Genomic DNA, 7,500 nt, shown 5'->3' on the forward strand with positions numbered 1-7,500 from the left:
GTCTACAGTAAAGGTGCGTTCGTGATTTAGCAACAAGACGCAAGAGAAAGAGAGAAAGAGACACGCGATTAACACAGGTGACGAATACATTATGCGGAAATATACAAAGAAGAAGAAGAAGAAGAAACTCGAGAAAAAATATGAGGAATATTTATAGGAAACACCCAAAGAACAACAAAAACAATAATAATGATAATAATAATAATAATAATAATAATAATAATAATAATAAGAAGAAGAAGAAGAAGAAGAAGAAGAAGAAGAAGAAGAAGAAGAAGAAGAAGAAGAAGAAGAAGAAGAAGAAGAAGAAGAAGAAGAAGAAGAAGAAGAAGAAGAAGAAGAAGAAGAAGAAGAAGAAGAAGAAGAAGAAGAAGAAGAAGAAGAAGAAGAAGAAGAAGAAGAAGAAGAAGAAGAAGAAGAAGAAGAAGAAGAAGAAGAAGAAGAAGAAGAAGAAGAAGAAGAAGAAGAAGAAGAAGAAGAAGAAGAAGAAGAAGAAGAAGAAGAAGAAGAAGAAGAAGAAGAAGAACAACAACAACAACAACAACAACAACAACAACAACAACAACAACAACAACAACAACAACAACAACAACAAGAAAAGAAAATAAGAAAACAAGAAAAGAAAAAATAACAAAAAACTCCTAACAGCAACAACAACAAATAACAACAACAAGAATACGAAACAAAAAAAAAAAAAAAAACACTAAACTAATCGGAGTCTACAAAAATTATTTACTGTGGCTTTGCTCTTCATTCCTTGGCGTCTCTGGACAATTAGTAGGGGCATCAGAGGCACTCCCGGACTAAGGTGAGCGCAAGTGTGAGGTGAGTGTGAGGTGAGTGTAAGTGTGTCCGTCCCATAGGCAGGTGTTGTTGTTGTGTCGGCGCCTCCCTGACAGCAATGCCACGCGGTCACCGGTGCTGCACTATGTATGACGAGGATGACGGGTGACTGAAAGCTGTTAGTGAAAGTGTTATTCATTATTCAGTGTCCTCGTGGGGGAACGCGCACATACACATACACATGCATACTGGCTGACACACACACACACACACACACACACACACACACACACACACGCGCGGTACAACAACATCATGATACATACATACACACTGTTTTGCGCTGATGAAAAGATACAAAATAAAGTCGAAAACAAGTCATAAAATCTTCATATCACTAAAAAAAAAAAAAAAAAAAAAAAAAGAGCACAAATTACGAAAAAAAATAATAATAATTCCAATTAGTAGTAACTTAAAAAAAAAGGGGGAATTTTAAATGACCACAAATGTACAAATCAATATCACCAGTGTTTATTGTAAGTCCAAATTAATCCCAGCCTTTACGATCAGCAAAACACTATTAGTAACCTCAAAAAAAAAAATAAATAAATAAAAAAAAAATTATTTCAGCTTAGCATTGCGTCCTATATCTGTTTATTTTATGGCAATGAGAGAATAAATAAATAAATAAATAAATAAATAAATAAATAAATAAATAAATAAGTAAAACCGTGGTAGTGAAAGAACGAAGCGTTTCGGAACACGGGACAGTATCTCACGAGCACTTCCCACGATAAACTAGTTGCCACGAGGCCCACCACGTCCCGTCTCCCAAACCACCCTGCCTCTACTCATTGCGTGTATCGTGTTTAACTTTTACCACAATTACAAGTTAGTAGTTCACGAAACACTGGTGAGGGAGGAGAGGGAGGAGGGAAGACTGCTACTATTTCCATTTCCCAATATTTCAAGCCTTATTAGAAATTCCATGACAGCTAACACACACACACACACACACACACACACACACACACACACACTACAATGTGACAAATGCATTACTGTAGGATTCGAACGAGGTACTAGTGTTTTGTAAGGCGAGTGAAGTAACCACTACGCCAGCAACAACAACAACAGGAGCGATATAACAGTAATATCAATAATAATAATAATAATAATAATAATAATAATAATAATAATAATAATAATAATAATAATAATAATAATAATAATAATCTTTCTCGTAAGAGGTCATAATAACAAGGAATCTAAATCAGAAAACCAAAATCATAATAGAAGGAGGAGGAGGAGGAGGAGGAGGAGGAGGAGGAGGAGGAGGAGGAGGAGGAGGAGGACGGGTAGGGCAAAACGATGATAACGATTACGAAGGCAGGAAAGCAAAGAGAATAGACAGACAGACAGACTGGAGGAGGAATACAAAGGAATACAAAGGAAAGCCAAACAGCAACAGCAACAGGAGGAGGAGGAGGAGGAGGAGGAGGAGGAGGAGGAGGAGGAGGAGGAGGAGGAGGAGGAGGAGGAGGAGGAGGACTCTTCATGCATCCAATCAATGGGAAAAACAAAGAAGACAAAGAGTCGTCGAGGAAAAGAAAAAAGAACAACGAAAAAATATCATTGGAACATGACAATGGAGGACCAACTGCAGGAGGAGGAGGAGGAGGAGGAGGAGGAGGAGGAGGATAGCAAAAGAAACAAGGAAACAAGTGTGCGCTGGGGAGATCGAGAGAGAAGTATATGCATAAAATAACATTCCACACACACACACACACACACACACACACACACACACACACACACACACACACACACACACACACACAAGGTCCACCTGTGTACAAGTACTTTAAATTCACCTGGACAATTGAGTACGAGAATCAATTAAGTCGCCTGTCAATCTGCGTACCTGGTGACGGGCGGCCTTCACACCGTCACCTGAGCGCTTCATTAATTAAAGCAGGTAGGAACGAACACTCCCACGCTCCAATAATCCTGCACTCAAAACTTACCTGTAATTCCCTTTCACGTTTTCGTTAATTTGCTCTCACATTACAAGCATCCTCTCTCTCTCTCTCTCTCTCTCTCTCTCTCTCTCTCTCTCTCTCTCTCTCTCTCTCTCTCTCTCTCTCTCTCTCTCTCTCTCTCATCTTTCTCAGTTTCTGTACGCCTGACAGAGAAGCCCCGCCCCTAATACTAATTACCAACCAATCCGGGGACGGGAGGCAGAGTTTACTCGTCAGACTGGCCAATGGAATGCATGAACGTGGTAGGCTGGGCGGGGCTTAGGTCCGGAGTTAGTATGAATGGACTGCAACATTTTCTTTTTTAAGCTTTTCATCATCACCACCACCACCACTGTACAAAATTAGCATAACCACTAATGAACCATTCCAACAACATCATCACCATCTCCACTACCACTATACAACACCAAAATCACATAACACCACTACGTACAACACTGCAATACCACCACCACCACCACCACCACCACACTCCCTCCCTCCATCAGTATTGTTCTGCCAGTGGACAAAAGTCATTTATAAGCAGCACCTGAAATAAAATAATAATAAAAAAAAAGGAAATAAAAAATGTTAGATACGAAAAACTGCTCACCAAATATGAAACTAAAAAAATGGGCAAATTATTTTTATTTATTTATTTATTTATTTATTTTTTATCACTGAACATACATACTAACACACTCAGTTCTCCTTTAACACTTGCACCACAGCCAGCCATCCACTCTTCCACTCTTCATCCACCAAGCTCCACTCAAAGCCACCCCCCTTACAGTCTTACCCCTCTATCCACAATCCCACCACCACCACCACCTGAAGCATCCATCCTCTAGCCATCTAATCCACTAAGAAATACTTACTCCTAGTCCACAATATCCACCAAAGCACTCGTCTATCCACTCCTTCCACCAACATTTCCCCCATCAAATAAAATTAATAAAACTCCTTGATCCACCAAATCATAGCAAATCCACCAACAAGCTTCAATCTATCCACCAAACCCTTACAAATCCACCGAGAATATTCCACCTATCCACCAAAACCATTAAAATCTTTCTATACACTTACTCTTCCTTATCCACCAACAAAAACCCTTCTTTTTATCCACCAACCTCCCCAGCAACCATCCCAAATCCACCACATCCTTAAAAATACCCTTTCTTTATCCACCATTCCAAGTAAAGTCCAACTAACTCATCACCACAAACTCATCTCTCCAATTTCCCTATTCATTTGCACCTATCTCCACCAGCAACACTCACTCCACCTGTCCAATTTCCTCACCATCCCTTGCTCATCCACCCAATTCTAGTTATTATCCATGCCAGATCCAGCAGGCAACCCTCACAGCAGCTCTCATCACCCCAAACCCCTCTTACCATCCCTGCAGCCCAATTGACACCCTCCCCCACCTCTCTCCTCTCCCCTCTCTTCTCTTCCCCATTCCCCCCACGCAACAACAATTCAGACAGAATCATTTATAAGTCGCTGGGGAAATAATGGAATACAAACATTTGACATTATAAAGAATTCGCCGCAGCATGACAAAAAAAAAAAAAAGTAAAAAAAAAGGTGTGTGAAAAATATATCTAAAAAAAAAAGTTGTAGAATGGGGTTTTGTAGGACATTACATGCAACACGCGTCATGTATGTAGGAGGCATTACTACGAAATACGCCACTAAAATAGAAAAGAGAGAGAGAGAGAGAGAGAGAGAGAGAGAGAGAGAGAGAGAGAGAGAGAGAGAGAGAGAGAGAGAGAGAGAGAGAGAGAGAGAGAGAGAGAGAGGGGGGGGCGGGGGTTGAGATAGGTTAAATTAGTAAATACCAGTGTGTGTGCAGAGAGAGAGAGAGAGAGAGAGAGAGAGAGAGAGAGAGAGAGAGAGAGAGAGAGAGAGAGAGAGAGAGAGAGAGAGAGAGAGAGAGAGAGAGAGAGAGAGAGAGAGAGAGAGAAAATAACTCCAGGACCCAGAGAAGAAAACGAGTTGAAATAAACGGATATGAAAACAAATGGAAAATATGAAAATAAAAGTTTAGCATAAGAAAATGTAATACGAGAAGAAAATATATAAAAAAAGAGCATTAAAAAAATATTTGTGCATACATATATAAAAAAAATGAAAAGTAATGATTTAAACACAAGAAAACTAAATCATACGAGATGTTTATGTTTACTTTCATCAGCTTATCACACACAAAGCGAGGCTAACCCAGCACAGGAAGGTTGGCTGGCTGCAAACAATTTATCATGAACGTAAAACAGAAAACATTTTTTTTTATGTTAGAGAGGAAGCGGCCAAAGGCAACAAAAAAAAATTGAGAAAAACGTCCACTGAGGCACCAGTCCACAAACAGTCAGAAACGATCATAGGAAAAAAAAAAGTGAAGAATAAGTGTCTTGAAATCTTTTAGCACCCAAAAAAGTGTAAATGTCGCTAAAAGATGATAACAAAAACGATGATGATGGTGATGGTGATGGTGATGGTGGTGATGGTGATGACACGAAGAGCAATGATGGTAAGCATGATGATGATGATGATGGTGATGAAAACGATAAAATGACGATGATGATGATGATAATGATAATAACACATAGAAGAATACTGATGACGATAATGATGATAACATTGAGAACAGTAACGAAAAGAAGAAGAAGAAGAAGAAGAAGAAGAAGAAGAAGAAGAAGAAGAAGAAGAAGAAGAAGAAGAAGAAGAAGAAGAAGAAGAAGAAGAAGAAGAAGAAGAAGAAGAAGAAGAAGAAGAAGAAGAAGAACCCCACTGAGACGCCAGTCCCCAAACAATCACAAAACATCATAAAAAATAAATAGATAAATAAAAAGGATAAAAAAAAAAAAAAAAGATGTGTCTTGAAACCTCTTAGCACCCAGAAAGAGTGCATTTGTAAGTGACGCAAAGAGAACTACCTACATGATGATCAACTGACAAACATTCACACCACAAACATCTAAAAGGAATTCACAGTGACATATCAACCCTTTCACAGCAACATGCAACACTTCACAGCAGTAAGAGCAATGCATGGAGTCCTTACCAACATCTACAAGTAAGAAAGGGGGGAATATTAGAGATTTTTTGCAATTTTTAGCCAGTACGATGTTTGGAGGTGGGTACAGAACAAGAAGTGATGTCTCTGAGTGGATAATGATTAAAATAGCATATGTCAGTCAGCGATGTCAGTGAGGAATATTCAGGGCAGGAGTGTTAAAGACTGCTGGAGTTCTGACCCTCTCACATTTTACAAGGTCACACGATATAAAGAAATGGTAACAACACGCAACAACACACACAAAAAAAAATAAGGGGAAACTTTGAAAACATAAAACATATAGAAAAATATTACTGAAAGAACGCACAACACAAGGAAAAATAATGTTAGAAACGAGGGAAAAATTTCAAAAGCCACAGGTGAACAAAACTCACAGACACATCAGTAAGTCCACCAATACTCAGGTGACTTCTGCGGCACATCAAGAGTGGCCCGCTCACACACCTGAGAAAGAAAAGTAGAGAGAACATAAGATAGAACAAAAGCAAATAGAAAAGAAAAAAATATGCACACACAAACACAAACACAAACACAAAGTAGCTCAAAACAAAGGCAAAAACAATCCAGATAATTGCAATTCTTGTGTTTTTTTTTAATCTTTACTTCATTTATGATTTATTTATTTATTTTTTATTTATTTATTTTTTTTTTGCGATTTTTCTCTCTCCACTTCCTCTCTCCATTGTTTGGGAGATGGAAAAATAAACATGATAAAACAAATGAAATACACAGCATCGGATGAAACGCACACACACACACACACACACACACACACACACACACACACACACACACACGACAGAACGACCAGTCACCGGAATTAAACAAACAGACGAACGAACAAATACATACAACAACTCAACATGTAACAGAGCAAAAAAAAAAAAAGTAAATAAATAAATAAAAATAAACGTGTCAATAAAAATGCAAAAAAATAAAGCAAAAAAAAAAAAACATAAAAAAATCTGAAATTCAAAAAGTTTGGGACGGCGTGAGAATGACGTCAGCACATTTTAGCACGGAGAGTGACCTGACATGACCTGACCCGACCTTGCACGACCTGGCCCAACCTGAAGTGAAGTCACCCAAACTCCACTTGACCGTTTCCAGCAATTATAAGTTAGGCCGCTACAATCAAGTTAAACAACGCGCTCACACACTACACACACACACACACACACACACACACACACACACACACACACACACACACACACACACACACATACACACACACCTTGTATCTGTGAGTTTGCTTGTGTTCCATATTCTCTCTCTCTCTCTCTCTCTCTCTCTCTCTCTCTCTCTCTCTCTCTCTCTCTCTTGATGATGATGATGATAATGATGATAATACTAACACTGAAAACGAAAATGATAATGATAACGATGAAGATGATGATAGTGATGATAATGATGATGATAACACACAGAACAATAATGATGACAATGATAATGACGATAAAGATGACGATAGAGATGATGACAATGACGATGATGATGATGATGATGATGATGATGATGAAAAAGAGGAGGAACAAGCAGTACATTATAAACCATCAATAATCATAACTCACAATTCACCCAGATTCATCATTTGCATAGTCATTATCAATT

The 7,500-nt window shown here is 38.5% G+C and overlaps 1 long non-coding RNA gene across 1 annotated transcript in view; it reads right to left on the reverse strand.

Annotated features, from left to right (window-relative positions):
• The window catches only part of LOC135115361 (uncharacterized), a 173,061-nt gene that overhangs the window by 132,373 nt on the left and 33,188 nt on the right, over positions 1–7,500 (reverse strand). The window contains exon 2 of the long non-coding RNA XR_010275966.1: positions 6,261–6,330. This is a non-coding gene — a long non-coding RNA (uncharacterized LOC135115361). The remainder of the gene's footprint in view (positions 1–6,260; positions 6,331–7,500) is intronic.

The sequence above is a fragment of the Scylla paramamosain genome, chromosome 29 (genome assembly GCF_035594125.1).
Source record: "Scylla paramamosain isolate STU-SP2022 chromosome 29, ASM3559412v1, whole genome shotgun sequence".
In the NCBI taxonomy this organism is placed as follows: Eukaryota; Metazoa; Arthropoda; class Malacostraca; order Decapoda; family Portunidae; genus Scylla; species Scylla paramamosain.